A 20,630-nucleotide genomic window follows, 5' to 3' on the forward strand; every position below is an offset into this window, starting at 1 on the left:
GCACCTCCCACAGATAATCCCACTCCACTCTATCAAATGCTTTCTCGGCATCCATCGCCACCACTATCTCCGCTTCCCCCTCTGGTGGGGGCATCATCATTACCCCTAACAACCTCCGTATGTTCGTGTTCAGCTGTCTCCCCTTCACAAACCCAGTTTGGTCCTCATGGACCACCCTTGGGACACAATCCTCTATCCTCATTGCCATTACCTTGGCCAGAATCTTAGCGTCTACATTTAGGAGGGAAATAGGTCTATAGGACCCGCATTGCAGCGGGTCCTTTTCCTTCTTTAGGAGAAGCGATATCGTTGCCTCAGACATAGTCGGGGGCAGCTGTCCCCTTTCCTTTGCCTCATTAAAGGTCCTCATCAGTAGCGGGGCGAGCAAGTCCACATATTTCCTGTAAAATTCAACTGGGAATCCATCCGGTCCCGGAGCCTTCCCCGCCTGCATGCTCCTAATTCCTTTCACTACTTCCTCTATTTCAATCTGTGCTCCCAGTCCCACCCTTTCCTGCTCCTCCACCTTGGGAAATTCCAGCCGGTCCAGAAAGCCCATCATTCTCTCCCTCCCATCCGGGGGTTGAGCTTCATATAATTTTTTATAAAATGCCTTGAACACTCCATTCACTCTCTCCGCTCCCCGCTCCATCTCTCCTTCCTCATCCCTCACTCCCCCTATTTCCCTCACTGCTCCCCTTTTCCTCAATTGGTGGGCCAGCAACCTGCTCGCCTTCTCCCCATATTCGTACTGTACACCCTGTGCCTTCCTCCACTGTGCCTCTGCAGTACCCGTTGTCAGCAAGTCAAATTCTACGTGTAGCCTTTGCCTTTCCCTGTACAGTCCCTCCTCCGGTGCCTCCGCATATTGCCTGTCCACCCTCAGAAGTTCTTGCAGCAACCGCTCCCGTTCCCTACTCTCCTGCTTTCCTTTATGTGCCCTTATTGATATCAGCTCCCCTCTAACCACTGCCTTCAGCGCCTCCCAGATCACTCCCATCTGGACCTCCCCATTATCATTGAGTTCCAAGTACTTTTCAATGCACCCCCTCACCCTTAGACACACCCCCTCATCTGCCATTAGTCCCATGTCCATTCTCCAGGGTAGGCGCCCTTCTGTTTCCTCCCCTATCTCCAAGTCCACCCAATGTGGAGCGTGATCCGAAATGGCTATAGCCGTATACTCCGTTCCCCTCACCTTCGGGATCAACGCCCTTCCCAAAACAAAAAAGTCTATTCGCGAATAGACTTTGTGGACATAGGAGAAAAACGAAAACTCCTTACTCCTAGGTCTGCTAAATCTCCACGGGTCTACTCCTCCCATCTGCTCCATAAAATCTTTAAGCACCTTGGCTGCTGCCGGCCTCCTTCCAGTCCTGGACCTCGACCTGTCCAGCCCTGGTTCCAACACCGTATTGAAATCTCCCCCCATTACCAACTTTCCCACCTCTAGGTCCGGGATGCGTCCTAGCATACGCCTCATAAAATTGGCATCATCCCAGTTCGGGGCATATACGTTTACCAAAACCACCGTCTCCCCCTGTAGTTTGCCACTCACCATCACGTATCTGCCCCCGCTATCCGCCACTATAGTCTTTGCCTCAAACATTACCCGCTTCCCCACTAATATAGCCACCCCCCCTGTTTTTCGCATCTAGCCCCGAATGGAACACCTGCCCCACCCAACCTTTGCGTAGTCTCACCTGGTCTATCAGTTTCAAGTGCGTTTCCTGTAACATAACCACGTCTGCCTTAAGTTTCTTAAGGTGTGCGAGTACCCGTGCCCTCTTTATCGGCCCGTTCAGCCCTCTCACGTTCCACGTGATCAGCCGGGTTGGGGGGCTTTTTACCCCCCCCCCCTTGTCGATTAGCCATCCCCTTTTTCAAGCTCCTCTCCCGGTTCCCACGCAGCTGTGTCCCCCCCAGGCGGTGCCCCCCCGCCCATCCCACCCCATGCCAGCTCCCCCCTCTCCCCAGCAGCAGCAGCCCAATAATTCCCCCCTCCCACCCCCCCCCGCTAGATCCCCCACTAGCGTAGTTACACCCCCCATGTTGCTCCCAGAAGTCAGCAAACTCTGGCCGACCTCGGCTTCCCCCCGTGACCTCGGCACGCACCGTGCGACGCCCCCTCCTTCCTGCTTCCCTATTCCCGCCATGATTATCATAGCGCGGGAACCGAGCCCGCGCTTCCCCCTTGGCCCCGCCCCCAATGGCCATCTCCTCCACCTCCTTTCCTCCCCCCACCACCTCCTGTGGAAGAGAGAAAAGTTACCACATCGCAGGATTAATAACATAAAACTCCTCTGTCCCCCCCTTTTTACCACCCTCTTCGCCCCCCATACTCGCCCCACCACTTTGTTTCAAACGTTCTTTTTTTAATAACCCGCTCATTTCTTTGCCCATCTAAGGACCATCTCTCTGTCCTTAAAATGGAGGAATCTCACCACTATGGATCTAGGAATTTCTCCTGCTCTCGGTCCTCGCGCCATCACTCGGTATGCTCCCTCCACCTCCAGCGGACCCGCCGGGGCCTCCGCTCCCATTAACGAGTGCAGCATCGTGCTCACATATGCCCCGACGTCCGCTCCCTCCGCACCTTCAGGAAGACCAAGAATCCTTAGGTTGTTCCTCCTCGCGTTGTTCTCCAGCGCCTCCAGCCTTTCCACACATCGTTTATGGTGTGCCTCGTGCATCTCCGTCTTCACCACCAGGCCCTGTATGTCGTCCTCATTCTCGGCAGCCTTTGCCTTCACCACCCGAAGCTCCCGCTCCTGGGTCTTTTGCTCCTCCTTTAGCCCTTCGATCGCCTGTAATATCGGGGCCAACAGCTCCTTCTTCATTTCCTTTTTGAGTTCTTCCACGCAGCGTTTCAAAAACTCGTGTTGTTCAGGGCCCCATATTAAACTGCCACCTTCCGACGCCATCTTGGTTTTTGCTTGCCTTCCTTGCCGCTGCTCTAAAGGATCCACCGCAATCCGGCCACCTTCCTCTCCTTTTTTCATCCGTATCCAGGGGGGATTCCCTTCTGGTTCACCGCACAGTACTTTTAGCCGTTAAAATAGCCGTTGGGACTCTTATTAAGAGCCCAAAAGTCCGTTTCACCGGGAGCTGCCGAAACGTGCGACTCAGCTGGTCATCGCCGCACCCGGAAGTCCTCCTAATTTGTGTTCTTGTCGACAGGTTGTCTCCAGTTTTCTTTAACTGATGTCAGCACAATTTCACACCTAGAATTGTCACCTAATTCAACTGAACTTCATCCTTTCCTTTCCATCTGCTTACTAAGATAGTTAATTTCAATGAAGGTGTGAAACATTGCTTTTAGCTGTATGCTAACATCCACTTGGTTATGACTTGAAAGACCTGCCTGTTTTAAACGTTTATCACCTAATTCAACTGTAAATGTTATCCGTTCTTTTCCAGCTGCTTACTTGACTTCAATGAAGGTGTGAAATATTGCATTTCGCTTAATACTAAAGATTCACTCGATTGTGACTTGAAAGATCTGCTGTTTTGTTTGCTAAGCCTATTTGACCAAGGCCATCTGCATTTTACAATCCTCTGCAGCGTTCCCTGTGTGGAATCGTGCATTGGTCTCTCTGTGGAAACTGTCATCACTTCTTGTTCATGCAAGGACTGCGCTCTGGAGTCTTGCATTGCTTCTATCGTGGCGGCTGTCCACAAGTTCGCTGTGGAGTCTTTCATCACTTTCTGTTTGGAGGCTGGGACCTTTCGTGGTGCGTGGACCACTCTCTGTGTGGAGTCGGAGACTCTTCGCGGCACGTGGACCACTCTCTGTGTGGAGTCGGGGACTCTTTGCGGTGCGTGGACCACTCTCTGTGTGGCAGCAGGCCACTCTCGGTGGGGCAGTGGGTTAGCCCTGCAGCCTCACGGCGCCGAGGTCCCAGGTTCGATCCTGGCTCTGGGTCACTGTCTCTTGGCATCAGGCCACAGCATAATCCTGCACTCACGAGTCAGGATGTCGGATATGCTGGGCTGAAGATTCCCCAATCCAAAGAACTCATCCGCGTCTGTGTCGGATTCTTCACTGTAGAACATATCTCGTTGCGGTTGGCATTTGGTACTGGGGTCGCCATCGCCAATGATGAAATCATCATCTGATTCATAGTCTTCTAGGACCATATCATCACGTTTTGTGTCGGAGCTGGCATTGGGCTCGCGATGTCCAAAGAAGAATTCAAGGTCTGAGTCATAGTCTTCAAGGACTGTATCATTTCTTTGGGCGGTGCAAACTGCTTGCTGCAGGGTTCTGCGGAGGTTACTTTCAGCTACTGGTCGAAGTTCAGGCATTGTGCTGTCGTTCCAGGTGAAAGAATCTGGTTTTGGGGCGCTAAAATTTTTTTTCCTTGTTTTGGGACATTTCCCCTTTAAGTGGGCGTGGTCCGGGGCCTCTGACGTCACGCAGCATGTGACATAGAGCGCTGGAATGGACTTGGCATGCGCAGATCGCTGTTCCTTTACTTTGCGCGTTTCTTCAACTGCGCATGTGCGGTACCATTTCCAAGATGGCCACCAATCAAAATTGTCATTCGTTGCTCCAAGCCTACCTCGTGGTGAGTTTGGCACCTCTTTTGGGGTGATATACATCACTGTAAGTACACAAAGGGTTAATGTACATACACTACAACTAGCTAGACACCAGAGGGAGCACCAGAGACATGACACACAGACATTTAACCAATAGGCCAATAAGATAGGACACGACCAATGGGCATTCACGATACACACAGAGGTGACACTACCACAGGAGGGCATTTCAACAACCCATATAAAAGGACACAGCACACATGATCTTCCTCTTTCCAGTGGAGACACTCAGTGAGTACAGACACAGGGTTGATTGAACATCACACCCACCATGTGGATTGTAGCAGACTGGTTCATCAGTCTGAGTAGCTATAGCAGGATTAACAGTAAAGAGGCAGCACGGTGGGGCAGTGGGTTAGTCCTGCAGCCTCATGGCGCTGAGGTCCCAGGTTCGATCCTGGCTCTGGATCACTGTCCATGTGGAGTTTGCACATTCTCCCCGTGTTTGCGTGGGTTTCGCCCCCACAACCCAAAGATGTGCAGGCTAGGTGGATTGGCCACGCTAAATTGCCCCTTAATTGGAAAAATGAATTGGGTATTCTAAATTTATTTTAAAAAAAGGATTAACAGTAGAGTCGAATCCAAGTAGGAGAATTGTTAATAGTTTAATAAACGTGTTAAAGCTATCTCCAAGTCTGAACCTTCCTTTGTCAGAGTGCACATCAAGGAAGCAGCTTATGCTACGTCAAGAGTATAACAAAACATGGTACCCAGGGAGTGACTGTTAAATCCACATAGTTACAACTCAGCAAACAGTGACAACCAGCACCAGCAGCCAGGCAAGATGATGTTCGAGATTCTGGTTCCACAGCAGCTCAGGTACCAAGTCAATCTCAGTGAAAACTGGCATTGGTTCAGGCAGAGATTCGAGATCTACCTGGTAGTGTCCGACCTAGATGGCGTGGCGGATGCAGAAAAAAAAAACTTCTACTTATCATCGCGGGTCCAGAAACAGCTGAAATATTCCAGACCTTCAAATACTCAAAGGGCCAAAACAAGAGCGACTTCTAGGCAGTCCTGGACAATTTCCAAGATTGTTCAGAAGGTTCAGACTTGGAGATAGCTTTAACACGTTTATTAAACTATTAACAATTCTCCTACTTGGATTCGACTCTACTGTTAATCCTTCTATAGCTGCTTAGACTGACGACCAGTCTGCTACAATCCACATGGTGAGTGTGATGTTAAATCAACCCTGTGTCTGTACTCACTGAGTGTCTCCACTGGAAAGAGGAAAATCATGTGTGTTGTGTCCTTTTATATGGGTTGGTGTAATGCCCTCCTGTGGTAGTGTCACCTCTGTCTGTATCGTGACTGCCCATTGGTTGTGTCCTATCTTACTGACCTATTGGTTGACTGTCTGTGTGTCATGTCTCTGGTGTTCCCTCTAGTGTCTAGCTAGGTGTAGTGTATGTACATTAACCCTTTGTGTACTTACAGTGATGTACATCACCACAACAAAGTAGGCAACATTTTGGGCGGTGTACTGGAGTGCACAACCGGAGAGGCCGTGGCATCGGAACCGGATCTTGAGCTGTCCGATGCACCGCTTGATAACAGCCCGGATGGCTGCATGGGCCTCGTTATGCTGGGTCTCTGCATCATTCATCGGCTTCTGTAGTGGCGTCATTAGTCAGGTCCTCAGTGCATCGGGCCTCGCTTTACGCGGATGATCTGCTCCTGTACATTTCGGATCCACTAGAGGGGATGGGGGAGGTCATGCAGATTCTGAGGGACTTTGGCAATTTCTCGGGGAATAAACCAAACCAAAAGAAAAGCGAGATGTTTGTGATCCAAGCTAAGGGGCAGAAAAATGGACTGGGAGAGCTTCCGCTGAAGATGGTCGAGGAGAGCTTTTGGTACCTAGGGATACAGGTGGCTCGAAAGTGGGATGGCCTCCACAAGCTTAATCTATCTCGGCTGGTAGAGCAGATGGAGGGGGACTTCAAAAGGTGGGACATGCTCCCGCTATCTTTAGCAGGGAGGGTGCAGACCGTAAGATGACGGTTCTCCCCAGATTCATGTTTGTCTCCCAGTGCCTTCCCATCTTCATCCCTAAGTCCTTCTTTAAACGGGTGAACAAGATCACCTCGGGATTTGTATGGGCAAATAAGACCCCGCGAGTAAAGAGACACAGAGCACAGTGGGGGGGGGGGGGGGGGGGGGGGGCCTGGCACTGCCGAACGTTTGCAACTACTTTTGGGCGGCTCACATAGCCATGATTATGAAATGGGTATTGGGGGAGGGGTCGATGTGGGGGCGGCTAGAGGCGGCCTCATGCAAAGGTACCAGCTTAGGGGCACTTGTAGCGGCACCTCTGCCGTTCTCGCCGGCCTGCTACTCCTCCAGTCCAGTGGTGGTGGCGGCATTAAAGATCTGGGGTCAGTGGAGAAGGCACGGGGGGTGGAGGGAGCCTCAGTCTGGACCCCGATATGCAACACTCACAGATTTGTCCCAGGCAAGATAGACGGAGGGTTTCAAAGCTGGCATAGGGCAGGCATTAAAAGGATGGGGGACCTGTTCATAGACGGGACCTTTCCCAGCCTGAGAGCGCTGGAGGAGAAGTTCAATTTGCCCCCTGGAAATGCTTTCAGATACCTTCAGGTACGCCTTTCTGAAAAAATAGGTGGTATCATTCCCGCTGCTACCCCCACGCAGGATACAGGATAGGGTGGTCTCCAGCACCTGGGTAGGGGAGGGGAAGGTGTCGGACATCTACCAGGAACTTCAGGAGGCGGAGGAAGCCCCAGTGGAGGTACTTAAGGGCAAATGGGGGGAGGAGCTAGGCAGGAGCTAGATGCGGGCCTGTGGCGGAGGCCCTAAACAGGATCAATTCCTCCTCATCATGTGCCAGGCTTAGCTTAATCCAGTTTAAGGTGGTCCACCGGGCACACATGACAACAACCAGGATGAGCAAGCTCTTTGGGGTTGAGGATAAATGTGCGAGATATACGGGAAGCCCAGTAGACCATGTCCATATGTTCTGGGCATGCCCGGCTCTTAAGGGATTCTGGCGGGGTTTTGCGAAGGCATTGTCCAAGATCTTTGACACGCGGGTGGTGCCGAGTCCAGAGATAGCGATCTTTGGTGTATCAGACGATCCGGGAGTTCAGGAAGCCAAAGAGGCCGACGTATTGGCCTTTACCTCCCTGGTAGCCCGGAGATGGATCCTTTTAATGTGGGGGGACTCGAAGCCCCCGAATGCAGAGACCTGGGTTAGTGACATGGCTGGGTTTCTCAATCTCGGGAAAATAAAGTTTGCCTTGAGAGGGTCCATGACGGGGTTCTCTCGGGGGTGGCAGCTGTTCCTCGACTTTCTAGGTGAGCAGTAATGTTCAGCAGCAGCATCCGGGGGATGGGGGGTGGGGGGGGGGGGGCAGGAATCGTTACGTTGTATTGTTCTTTTCTTTGTATATATGGTTTACTTTTATTTTATTTTGTTATGTTAATGGTTGTGCACGGTTATGCAAAAATTATGTTTTTTGACAAAAACTTTGAATAAAAATAATTTTTAAAGAAAAAGTCAGGTCCTCAGTGGGTGACTTATCCCCCAAGAGCCAGCTGTCCATCCTGGGGTGGTCCTCGAAGAGCTGGGGATGTCTGACTGCCCAAGGATGTAGCTGTTGTGCACACTCCCTGGGAAGCGTGCACACACGTGCATGATCTTCATGTGGTGGTCACACACAAGCTGTATGTTCAGAGAGTGGAACCACTTTCTGTTAAGTTAGGGCACCCCCAGATAGCCTGGTGAGTGCAAGGCGACATGTGTGCAGTTTATCAGCTGCTAGACCTGGGGTATCCCAGCGATGGCGAAGAATCCTGCTGTCCGAGGATCCTGTTAGGCCTGGTCCAGGTCAATGTTTATACAGTTCTCTGCTCGGGCAAACAGGGCAGTCGGATCCAGCTGTGGGCTGTGGCCTGTGAAATGCCGCATTTGTCCCCGTTTGAGCCCTGGAAGGATCCCGAGGTGTAAAGGTTCAGGCCACCGGGAGCTGGTGGCCTCATCCTCCAGGTGATGCCAAGTCTGCGAGGACATGGCACAGGGGTGTACCATCTCCTTGTTGAGGCGGAGCCTCCTGCGGCATGAGCTGTCCGTAATTTGTTCAAAGGACCAGCAACGCCTATACACCCTAGATGTGGAGATGCCGGCGTTGGACTGGGGTGAGCACAGTACGAAGTCTTACAACACCAGGTTAAAGTCCAACAGGTTTGTTTCGATGTCACTAGCTTTCGGAGCGCAGCTCCTTCCTCAGGTGAATCCCATTGAGTCTGGGTCCCTCCCTTGCCTGGTGGGCGGCTGGGTGCTCAGGGTGTGGGGCACGACCCTGCACATGGGCCGCCGCCTCGAGCATCTGCAGATGCTGCTGCTGCCTCCGTCTCGGGTATCTGGCCACCCGACCTACCAGCAGCACCTCTAGAGCTTGTTCTGCGGGTCCAAAATACCGTCCAGACCATTCAATATCTGTAAGGAATTGGGAGAGGGTGTTAGACTGACAAACAGTGGTGGCTCCCACCCCGGGACTCTCCATTCCCCCATTGATCCCCCCCCCCCCCTTCCCCCAGAACACTCTGCCCACACACTCCAGGTTGCAGTGAGCTCCCCTCAACGGATCCTAGACCCTGTACCCCTGACACCCGCACATTACTTCTCCTGGACCGGGCGCTGGTGCCCTTCCCGTTTCACTCACCTACTCTCGGCCATGGACATGTCCCGAACCGGAGCTGTGTCCCATCCCCTAGGTGTTCTGATATTGGCTGCTGCATGTCTGGTGTTGCTGGCCTCAGTGTTCAAGCACAGTGTCCAGCCATTGCGGTCTGATTGGGATGCTAGGCAATGACTGCCACATGCTACATGGCCCGCCCACACATGGAATCCACTTTGGTTGTGTGAAGTGCTCACTGAACCACAACTGCCAAATCCCTATTAGCGTAGCTTTCAGCCACACGATCAGAGGCCTCAGCAGTCGATGGAGGTTATGAATGGTTGGTGGGGCAGACAGGCAGAGGCTAGAATTTCCCCAATAACGCGATCCAGGGGTTGGCATGGTGGACCCATGTGCAGTTGCCCACCCCAGCGGCCGCCCCTTCCCATGGCAGCCCACCCTCTGGAGGGTCCCCCACATCCCGCCGAGCACTGGGACGGCAAGCCCAGCGCCCCTGGGGCTCTTTGCCCAGTGAGCAAAGATGGCTACTCCCCTCTTTTGCTCCCCACAGTAGCCCTTCCGCCAGTTTCACGTTTTTAAAAAGGAGTTCTAATCAGCGCCAGCATGACCACCTGCTGGGGAGGCGGCTGAATGACGGGAGGCCGTTGGATATGGGGTCGCTCCTGTTAATTGTATGGAAATTGGGCTTAAGTGGTGATAATAGGTTTCTCGCCGCGCTGTGGCGAGATCCCGATTTCACCTACGAGAGCGGGCCGGTTGCATCACAAACTGTTTGGCGCCTGGTGCGGTTGTCATTTTCAGCCTCTACCACTATTCACTGGCCTCATTTCACTCGAGAGAGAGCACAAGTCGCAAAGCAAGCGCGTTTAGCCACATGTTTCCCAGCGCCCGCAGTGACGAGAAGCACATGGCTATGCAACGTGACTCGCATTGTATAAGGGGCCTCAGCGGGAAATGCGCGGCCTAGGCTGCACATAGCTCTGTTTTGCACACTGACATGCTCCGCTTGCTGGAACTTCCCAGTGTAGTGAGAGATCGGGAGGCTATTGTTAAATGACATCCAAATCTCCGAAGCTCCCGAAGAGACCCCCGACTCCAGCCCAAACACAGTATGGGAGGGTCCTCGGCCCCCCCAACACCCACACAGGGCACCCCTGGCCCGATCACACACATGCAAACAATGACAGTTTGGCACCTTGGCAGTGCCAACCTAGCACCCTGCTGTAGCGCAACAATTACTCACTCAAGTTGAGAAGTGATGAAGTCAATCGAGGCTTTATTAAGCAAGATTTGTTCCCCAGCAGCTCAGTTACAGAATGCGGCTGCTGGGAGAACCCGGGCTCTTATACTCCGCCTTTCTGGGTGGAGCCAGCAGGCGGCAGATCCAACCAGGACCCGGGACCTGTCAGCCAATAGTCTCTCGGCTTCACAGGTACCGTACTACCCCTAATACATACCACCACATTCACCCCTTGTTGAAAAAGAACCCGGCGGGGTGATGGTTTGCATGGTGGTAGGGGTTTACAAGGCTGGTCCTGGAACTAATTTTGTACAGTGGCTATGCATTTAGCCCAATAGTTAACTATATACAGGTTTTGTCAGAATTATTTACAGATTTTTGTCACGCGGATTCCACGAGTCGAGCGGGTGCCCTGGTCGTCCTTGTCGATCGCCTCAGCCCCGGTGGTGGTGCAGGTTCTGGCTCGGGCACTGTCGTCTCTGGGAGCGGTGCGCTGTTCATCCCTGTTTCTTTACTCCTGGGCGGGCACGGGAGGAGGACCGATCCACCCGGGAAGGGAGCGGTCGTGGGGTGTGCCGGTGGGAGAGAGGGGGTGATCGGTGTTGGGGGTGTGTGTGTGTTTCCGGCGGGCGCCAGGTCCCGTAGGGAGACCGAGTCCTGTCGGCCGTCGGGGTACGCCACGTAGGCGTACTGAGGGTTTGCGTGGAGAAGATGAACCCTCTCGACCAACGGGTCCGATTTGTGCGCCCGCACATGCTTTCGGAGCAAGATGGGTCCTGGGGCTGCCAGACAGGTCGGCAGCGACGTTTCGGAGGAGGACTTCCTAGGGAAGACAAGGAGGCGCTCGTGAGGTGTTTGGTTAGTGGTGGTACACAGCAGCGACTGGATGGAGTGGAGGGCATCCGGGAGGACTTCCTGCCACCGGGAAACTGGGAGATTTCTGGACCGTAGGGCCAGTAGGACGGTCTTCCAGACCGTACCGTTCTCCCTCTCTACCTGACCGTTCCCCCGGGGGTTGTAACTGGTTGTCCTGCTCGAGGCAATGCCCTTGCTGAGCAGGAACTGACGCAGTTCGTCGCTCATGAAGGAGGACCCCCTGTCGCTATGGATGTACGCGGGGAAACCGAACAGTGTAAAGATGGCTTTAATGACTGTGGCCGCTGTCATGTCGGGGCAGGGGATAGCGAAGGGGAAGCGGGAGTACTCGTCCACCACGTTTAGGAAGTATGCATTGCAGTCGGTGGAGGGGAGGAGGCCTTTGAAATCCAAACTGAGGCGTTCAAAGGGATGGGAAGCCTTTATCAGGTGCGCTTTCTCTGGCCTGAAAATTGCGGTTTGCACTCTGCGCAGATTTGGCAGTTCCTGGTGGCTGTACGGATCTCCTCAACAGAGTAGGAGAGGTTGCGGGACTTCACAAAATGGTAGAATCGAGTGACCCCCGGGTGGCAGAGGTCCTCGTGGAGGGCTTGGAGGCAGTCTACTTGTGCGTTGGCACATGTGCTCCGGGATAGGGCATCGGACGGCTCGTTCAGCTTTCCAGGACGATACAAGATCTCATAGTTATAAGTGGAGAGCTCAATCCTCCACCTCAAGATCTTATCATTCTTGATTTTGCCCCGCTGTGCATTATCGAACATAAAGGCTACCGACCGTTGGTCAGTGAGGAGAGTGAATCTCCTGCCGGCCAGGTAATGCCTCCAATGTCGCACAGCTTCCACTATGGCTTGGGCTTCCTTTTCCACTGAGAAGTGGCGGATTTCTGAGGCGTGGAGGGTCCGGGAGAAAAAGGCCACGGGTCTGCCCGCTTGGTTGAGGGTGGCCGCCAGAGCTACATCGGATGCGTCGCTCTCGACCTGGAAGGGGAGGGACTCGTCGATTGTATGCATCGTGGCCTTTGCGATATCCGCTTTGATGCGGCTGAAGGCCTGGCGGGCCTCTGTCGACAGGGGGAAGGTAGTGGACTGGATTAACGGGCGGGCCTTGTCTGCGTACTGGGGAACCCACTGGGCATAATATGAAAAGAAGCCCTGGCAGCGTTTCAGGGCTTTGGAGCAGTGGGGGAGGGGAAATTCCGTAAGGGGGCGCATGCGTTCGGGGTCGGGGCCTATCACTCCATTGCTCACTACGTATCCCAGGATGGCCAGACGGTTGGTGCTAAAAACACATTTTTCCTCGTTTTCGGTGAGGTTCAGGGCGTTAGCGGTCTGGAGGAATTTGCGGAGGTTGGCGTTGTGGTCCTGCTGGTCATGGCCGCAGATGGTTACATTGTCGAGGTATGGGAACGTGGCCCGTAAACCGTGCTGGTCAACCATTCGGTCCATCTCCCGTTGGAAGACCGAGACTCCGTACATGACGCCAAATGGGACCCTTAAAAAATGGTAGAGCCGCCCGGCTGTCTCGAAGGCCGTGTACTTGCGGTCACTCGGGTGGATGGGGAGCTGGTGGTATGCGTGCGGACTTGAGGTCCACGGTGGAAAAGACCTTGTACTGTGCAATCCGATTGACCATGTCGGAAATGCGGGGGAGAGGGTACACATCGAGCTGCGTGTACCTATTGATGGTCTGACTATAGTCTAGGACCATCCTCTGCTTCTCCCCGGTCTTCACAACTACCACCTGGGCTCTCCAGGGACTATTGTTGGCCTGGATTATGCCTTCCTTCAGCAGCCGCTGGACTTCAGACCGGATAAACGTCCGGTCCTGGGCGCTGTATCGTCTGCTCCTAGTGGCGACAGGTTTGCAATCCGGGGTGAGGTTTGCAAACAAGGACGGCGGTTCAACCTTGAGGGTCGCGAGGCTGCAGATAGTGAGTGGGGGTATTGGGCCGCCGAATTGGAACGTTAGGCTCTGGAGGTTACACTGGAAATCTAACCCTAAGAGAGTGGGAGCGCAGAGTTGGGGAAGGACGTAAAGCCTATAATTCTTAAACTCCCTCCCTTGCACCGTTAGGTTCGCGATGCAGAACCCTTTGATCTCTACGGAATGGGATCCCGCTGCCAGGAAAATCTTTTGGGTGCTCGGACGAATGGAAAGAAAACAGCGTCTTACCGTATCCGGGTGGATAAAACTTTCCGTGCTCCCAGAGTCGATCAGGCATGGCGTCTCGTACCCGTTGACCAGCACCGTTGTTGTTGCGGTTTGGAGAGTCCGGGGCCGCGATTGGTCCAGGGTCACTGAAGCCAGTCTTGGTTGTTGCATCGCTGTGTTTTCTTCAGACCCCGTGGAGCTGTCTATGCTGGGGTCCTTGGCTATCAGCCAAGATGGCGGCGCCCATGGATCGCACGTGGCCGGGGGGGTCACAAGATGGCGGTGCCCATCCTCCCCGTGTGGTGTCTGGGGGCGGGGGGGACGGGGGACCACAGGGGCAGGGACAGGGAAGGTAAGGGGGGAAATGGGAAGGGGGGAAACGGGGGGGGGGGGGGAGTGAGTCGCACTCGTCACCAGGATTATCACCTGCAATGTTAGGGGACTTAATGGCCCAGTGAAAAGCTCCAGAGTCTCTGCCCATTTGAGAAGTTTGAAAGCCAACATAGTCTTCCTTTACCTGAGGGAGAAGGATCAGTTTCAAATTCCTAGGGGTGCACATCTCCAAAAATCTGTCCTGGTCCACCCACGCCGACGCTACCACCAAGAAAGCACAACAGCGCCTATACTTCCTCGGGAAACTAAGGAAATTTGGCATATCCACATTGACTCTTACCAACTTTTACAGATGCACCATAGAAAGCATCCTATCAGGCTGCATCACAGCCTGGTATGGCAACTGCTCGGCCCAGGACCGCAAGAAACTTCAGAGAGTCGTGAACACCGCCCAGTCCATCACACGAACCTGCCTCCCATCCTTTGACTCCATCTACACCTCCCGCTGCCTGGGGAAAGCGGGCAGTATAATCAAAGATCCCTCCCACCCGGCTTACTCACTCTTCCAACTTCTTCCATCGGGCAGGAGATACAGAAGTCTGAGAACACGCACGAACAGACTCAAAAACAGCTTCTTCCCCACTGTCACCAGACTCCTAAATGACCCTCTTAAGGACTGATTTCATTAACACTACACCCTGTATGCTTCATCCGATGCCAGTGCTTATGTAGTTACATTGTATATGTTGTGTTGCCCTATTATATATTTTCTTTTATTCCCTTTTCTTCTCATGTACTTAATGATCTGTGGAGCTGCTCGCAGAAAAATACTTTTCACTGTACCTCGGTACACGTGACAATAAACAAATCCAATCGACTGCGGGTAAGAAAGGGCTGGGCGGGACAGACGTACCATTCATGTCACGGGACAAGGGCTAGGGGGATAGCAATACTGATTAGCAAGAGGATGATGTTTACAGTGACAAGGACAGTCATGGACCCAGGGGGACGGCAGGTCATGGTTAGTGGTGTCCTAGACTGGGCACCAGTAGTCCTGGTAAACGTGTACGTGCCCAACTGGGACAACATGGATTTTACAAAAAAGACCATGGCCGAGGGAGTGGGGAAATCAGTGCTCCCAGTCATAGTAAGAGCGGAATACTCTGCGATCGTCATCTCTGACCACGCTCCACATTACATGGATGTGAGGTTGGTGACGGGTCGTGCCCAACATCCCATGTGGAGGTTTGACACAAACCTCTTGCCCGACATGTCTTCTGGCAGAAAACATCACTAACAACCAGAATGGGGAAGTCTCACCCTCCACGTTCTGGGAGGCACTGAAGGCGGTGATTAGGGGAGAGATTATAGCCTACAAGACACGAATGGAAAGGGAAGATAGGGAGGCCAGGCGACAACTAATCCACTCCATCCTGGACAGAAGGTACTTGGAGGCCCTGACTGTAGAGCTCCTGGCGGAGAGAAAAAAACTGCAAATGGACTTTAACCAGCTATCCACAAGGAAGGCAGTGCACCAATTCTGCCAGATATAGATGAACCTTTATGAACACGGAGAGAAGACTAGCCGTCTATTGACTCACCAGCTGAGAAAGACAGCAGTCATGAGGAAGCTAGCCCAGGAAAAGGACAGCAGAGTCGGATTGGTAGCCGAACCAATAAAGGTCAACCAAGCATTTGAGGCCTTCTATCGGGGATTGTACACTTATGAGACCCCGACGGGGACTCGGGGATGAAATGGTTCCTCGATGGACTGGACATGCCAGTCGTGGGGGACGATAGGCGGAAGGAGCTGGAAGGACCAATAGAACTGGGAGAGGTCATGGAGAGCATCAACTCCTTGCAGGCGGGGAAGGTGCCGGGGCCCGATGGGTTCCCGGTGGACTTCTATAAAGAATCCGCACTAGCTCTGGCCCCACACCTACGCGAGATGTTCGCAGTCTCGCTAGCAAGGGGCTCCCTGCCTCCTAGGTTAGCACAGGCCACTATATCACTGATACCCAAGTAAGACAAAGATCTGATGGAATGCGGATCATACAGACCCATTTCGCTGCTTAATGTAGATGCGAAAATACTCGAGAAAGTCCTGACCAAGAGACTGGAGGACTACGTACTAGAAGTGGTCGCAGAGAACCAGGCGGGCTTTGTCAAGGGTAGACAGCTAACTGCAAATATCAGACGGCTGCTGAATGTGCTACTAACCCCATCCGGGGAGAGAACACCAGAGGTGATCATCTCCCTGGAAGCAGAAAAGGTCTTCGACAAAGTCGAATGGAAGTACCTCATTGAGGTACTGGAGCAGTTTGGGCGTTCACCTCGTGGATGAAACTTGTGTACAACACCCCCAAGGCGAGCATTCGGACCAACACCACCAACTCTGAATACTTCCAGTTGCACGGGGGCACCAGGCAGAGATGCCCGCTGTCCCACTCCTGTTCGTCCTGGCACTTGAACACCTGTGATCGCTCTGCGAGATGCAAAAGGCTGGAAAGGCATCCGAAGAGGAGGCAGAGAGTACAGGGTCTCAATGCGGATGACCTGCTCCTCTACATCTCGGACCTGTGGAACGGCTTGAAGGAAATCATGAAGCTCCTGGAAGAGTTCGGGGCCTTCGCGGGCTACAAACCCAACCTGGGCAAGAGTGAGGCATTCCCGGTGAACGGGGGAGGGATGGAGCTGGGGGGTCGACTATTCAAACGAGCCCAAACAAATTCCGCTACCTGGGGATCCAGATAGCCCACAACTGGACATGGGTCCACAAATGGAATCTGACCAGTCCAGCGGAGAAAGTTAAAAAGGACCTGCAGAGATGGGAAGCACTCCCGCTCTCACTGGCAAGGAGAGTGCAGATGATCAAGATGAACGTACTGCCAAGTACCTGCTTAAATCCATACCGATCTTCATCCTCAAGGCCTTTTTCCAAGGGAAGATAAAATGATGCTGAAATCAGCCATGATTGAATGGTGGAGTGGACTCGATGGGCCGAATGGCCTTACTTCTGCTCCTATGTCTTATGATCTTATTATGTCGTTTGTGTTGGCGGGGGGGGGGGGGCGGAAAGAATCCAAGAATCCACAAAACTACACTGCAGAGAAGAAGCATGGGTGGCCTGGCCCTTCCGAATCTGCAATACTACCAGTGGCCAGCCACAGCCGAGAGATTGGGAGCCGAGCAAGGAATGGGTGAATATGGAGGAGTCCTCCTGTACAGGAATGACCCTCCGAGCCCTAGCCACGGCAGCACTCCCATCCCCCCTCCGGCAAAGTACACATCCAGCCCAGTGGTGGTAGCTGCATGGAACCAGAGGAGACAGCACTTCGGCTCAACCAAGGTACCACCATGGCCCCCATCTGCGGTAACCACAAATTCCCACCAGCCATGGTAGATGCCACTTTTAAGAAGTGGAGACAGGACAGGGGGACACTAACGATTTGGGACTTTTACATTGGGGACAAACTGCCAACCCTGGACGAGCTGACGGAAAGACTGGAGCTAACGGAAAGACTGGAGCTACCGAACAGCCAAGAGCTCCGACACTTACAAATCAAAAACTTTCTCCGCAAGGGGACGAGGTACCCCAGGGCCCCGAGAGACACAATGCTGGAGGAACTCCTGGACGCAGACAGTATGGAGAAGGGGAACTGTGGGGACATTTTCGGATGACTGTTAGAAAGGGCGAGGACCACATCACGAGGGTGAGGATGAGCCAATTGTTTGAAGGAGTAGAAGATGTGTGTGAACGTTGCGGGGGGGGGGGGGGGGGGGGAGGCTAACCGCGTTCATATGTTTTGGGCCTGTCCAAAGCTAGAGGATTACTGGAAGGAGGTTTTTAGGGTAATTTCCAAGGTGGTGCATGTGAAACTGGACCCGGGTCCCCGGGAGGCCATATTTGGGGTGTCGGACCAGCCAGGGTTGGAAACGGGTGCGGAGGCAGATATCATAGCCTTCGCCTCGTTGATCGCCCGGAGGCGGATCCTGTTGGGATGGAGAGCAGCCTCTCCACCCTGTGCCCTGGCATGGCGGGTGGACCTGTTGGAATTCTTGACTCTTGAGAAGGTTAAATTTGAACTGAGGGGAAGGACAGAGGGGTTCTACAATTCATGGGCATTATTCATTATGCACTTTCAAAAACTGGATAACATCGAACATTAGTTGGAGGGGGGGGGTGGGGTTGGGGGGAGGGGGGCTGTGTTTATTAAGGGTGGCCATGGGTGATCCCTGATTCCTTTTTGTCATTTGTTTATGTAAACATGCGGGCCAATGTTTGGGGTTTGGTGGGAGGATGGGATCGTTGTTATTGATATGGGGATTGACATATTTGTTACTGATTATTGTTTATTGTTGGTGGGTGTAAATTTGGGAGAAAATGTGAAAAAGGAGAATAAAAATATTTTTTTTAAAAAGAAAGGGCGAGGACACCACAAGACAGAAATGGGAGGACAAACCCGGGGCGGAAGTAGGACTGGAGCTAAGCACTGAGCAGGGCCAACTCCGCCTCCTCCTGCGTAAGGCTCAGCCTTCTGCAGTTCAAAGTGGTTCACAAAGTGCACCTGACCAGAACCTGAATGAGCAGATTCTTCCTGGAGGTGGAGGAAAAGTGTGAGCGGTGGCAGGGAGGCCGGCCTACCACACCCACATGTTACTTGTCGGGTTCGAGACGGCCTTCTTTCAGGCGATTTCCAAGGTTGTAAGGGTGGAGCCGTGCCCGAGAATGGCAGTCTTTGGGATACTGGACCAGCCAGAACTACATATGGGGAAGAGGGCCGATGCCATTGCTTTTGCTTCCTTAGTCGCACGCCGGAGAATCCTGCTCGGATGGCGATCAGCAGCACCACCCACAGCTGCAGACTGGCTGGCAGACCTGCTGGAATTTCTCCACCGGGAGATCAAATGCACCATCCGAGGGTCGAGCGAGGGCTTCCACAAAGCATGGGGGCCATTCATCAGCCTGTTCCAAGACCTATTCGAGGCCAATAGTGGATAGGGAGGGAGGGAGCAGCGGGGGAGGAGGGGGGCAATGAGTGCAGACAGGACAACACAGAGCAGATAGGAACAAAGGGGGGGGGGAACGGCAAGGAAGGAACCCAGGGAAGTATCAGGAGGTGACACGGGAAAAGAGAGAGGGGTGGGGGTCAAATCGCTCCCCCTCCCACCCCCCAACTAAGCCACAGGGGCAACAGCAACTAATACAAAACAAAAGGGACGGCACGGTAGCACAGTGGTTAGCATAGTCGTTTCACAGCTCCAGGGTCCCAGGTTTGATTCCCGGCTTGGGTCACTGTCTGTGCGGAGCCTGCATGTTCTCCCCGTGTCTGCATGTTCTCCCCGTGTCTGCATGGGTTTCCTCCGGGTGCTCCAGTTTCCTCCCACAAGTTCCGAAAGACGTGCTTTTTAGGTGGATTGGCCATGCTAAATTGCCCTTAGTGTCCACAAAAAGGTTAGGTGGGGTTACTGGGATTGGTTGGAGGTGTGGGCTTAAGTAGGGTGCTCTTTCCAAGGGCCGGTGCAGACTTGATGGGCCGAATGGCCTCCTTCTGCACTGTAAATTCTATGATTCTATGAAAGAGAGCCTCCAACACCTAGGACGGAAGAAAGGGAGTGGCCCAAGATGAGCCTGAATAACATAAAGGCGGGTGGCGGGGGTCACAACATTTAATTGAGATAATTATAAGTGAATAAGATAATTGAAGTAAACAAGACAGAAACCTATTTAACACAGTGGCACATTAGTTAGCACTGCTGCCTCACCAACACCAGGGACCAGTGTTCAATTTGGATCTTGGGTGACTGTGTGGTGTTTGTACATTCCCGTGTCTGCATGGACTTCAAAGAACCATGGAATAGAATCATTGAATTCCTACAGTACAGAAGGAGGCTATTCAGCTCATCAAGTCTGCACCGACTCCCTGAAAGGGCACCCGACCTGGGTCATGGGTCCATTCCCCCACCCTATCCCTGAAACCTAACCTGTACATCCCTGGACACTAAGGGGCAATTTAGCATGGCCAATCAACCTAACCTGCACATCTTTGGACTGTGGGAGGAAACCAGAGCACCCGGAGGAAACCCACGCAGACACGGGGATAACGTGCAAACTCCACCCAAGGCCGGAATTGTACCCAGGTCCCTGACGCTGTGAGGCAGCAGTGATAACCACTGTGCCATCGTGCCACTGCTGTTTCCTCCGGGTGCTCTGGTTTCCTCCCACAGTCCAAAGATGTGCAGGTTAGGTGGATTAGCGTTGCTAAATTGCCCCTTAGTGTCCAAAGGTTAGATGGGGTAATGGGGATAGGGCAGGGGCGTGGGCCTGGGTAGGGTGCTCTTTTGGAGTGTCAGTGCAGGTTCAATGAGCTGAATGGCTTTCTTCTGCACTGCAGTGATTCTATAAACAGGAATCAAATGTGACAAAGACAGTGACAGCAAAAAGCCCTGGGGCACATTTAAAATCTTATGACCGTAATCTAAATTAAAACTTACAAACATTTTTAAGCATGCCACAAATAAAATTATATAATATAGTGCAGATTTAAATAGCTTCACAGATTTAGAACAAATAACCAAACCCATGTTCACTTATAAATAATCACCTTTAATCACAATTTAAAAAAATAATTACTTTAAAAGAATCAACAATAGCAATGCCTATTTAAAAGAAAGAGCAAAAGAAACTGATATAAATATCTACATGAAGTGGCCTAGTGGTATTGTCGCTGGACTAGTAATCCAGAGACCCAAGGTAATGC

The sequence above is a fragment of the Scyliorhinus torazame genome, chromosome 7 (assembly GCF_047496885.1).
Source record: "Scyliorhinus torazame isolate Kashiwa2021f chromosome 7, sScyTor2.1, whole genome shotgun sequence".
NCBI lineage: Eukaryota > Metazoa > Chordata > Chondrichthyes > Carcharhiniformes > Scyliorhinidae > Scyliorhinus > Scyliorhinus torazame.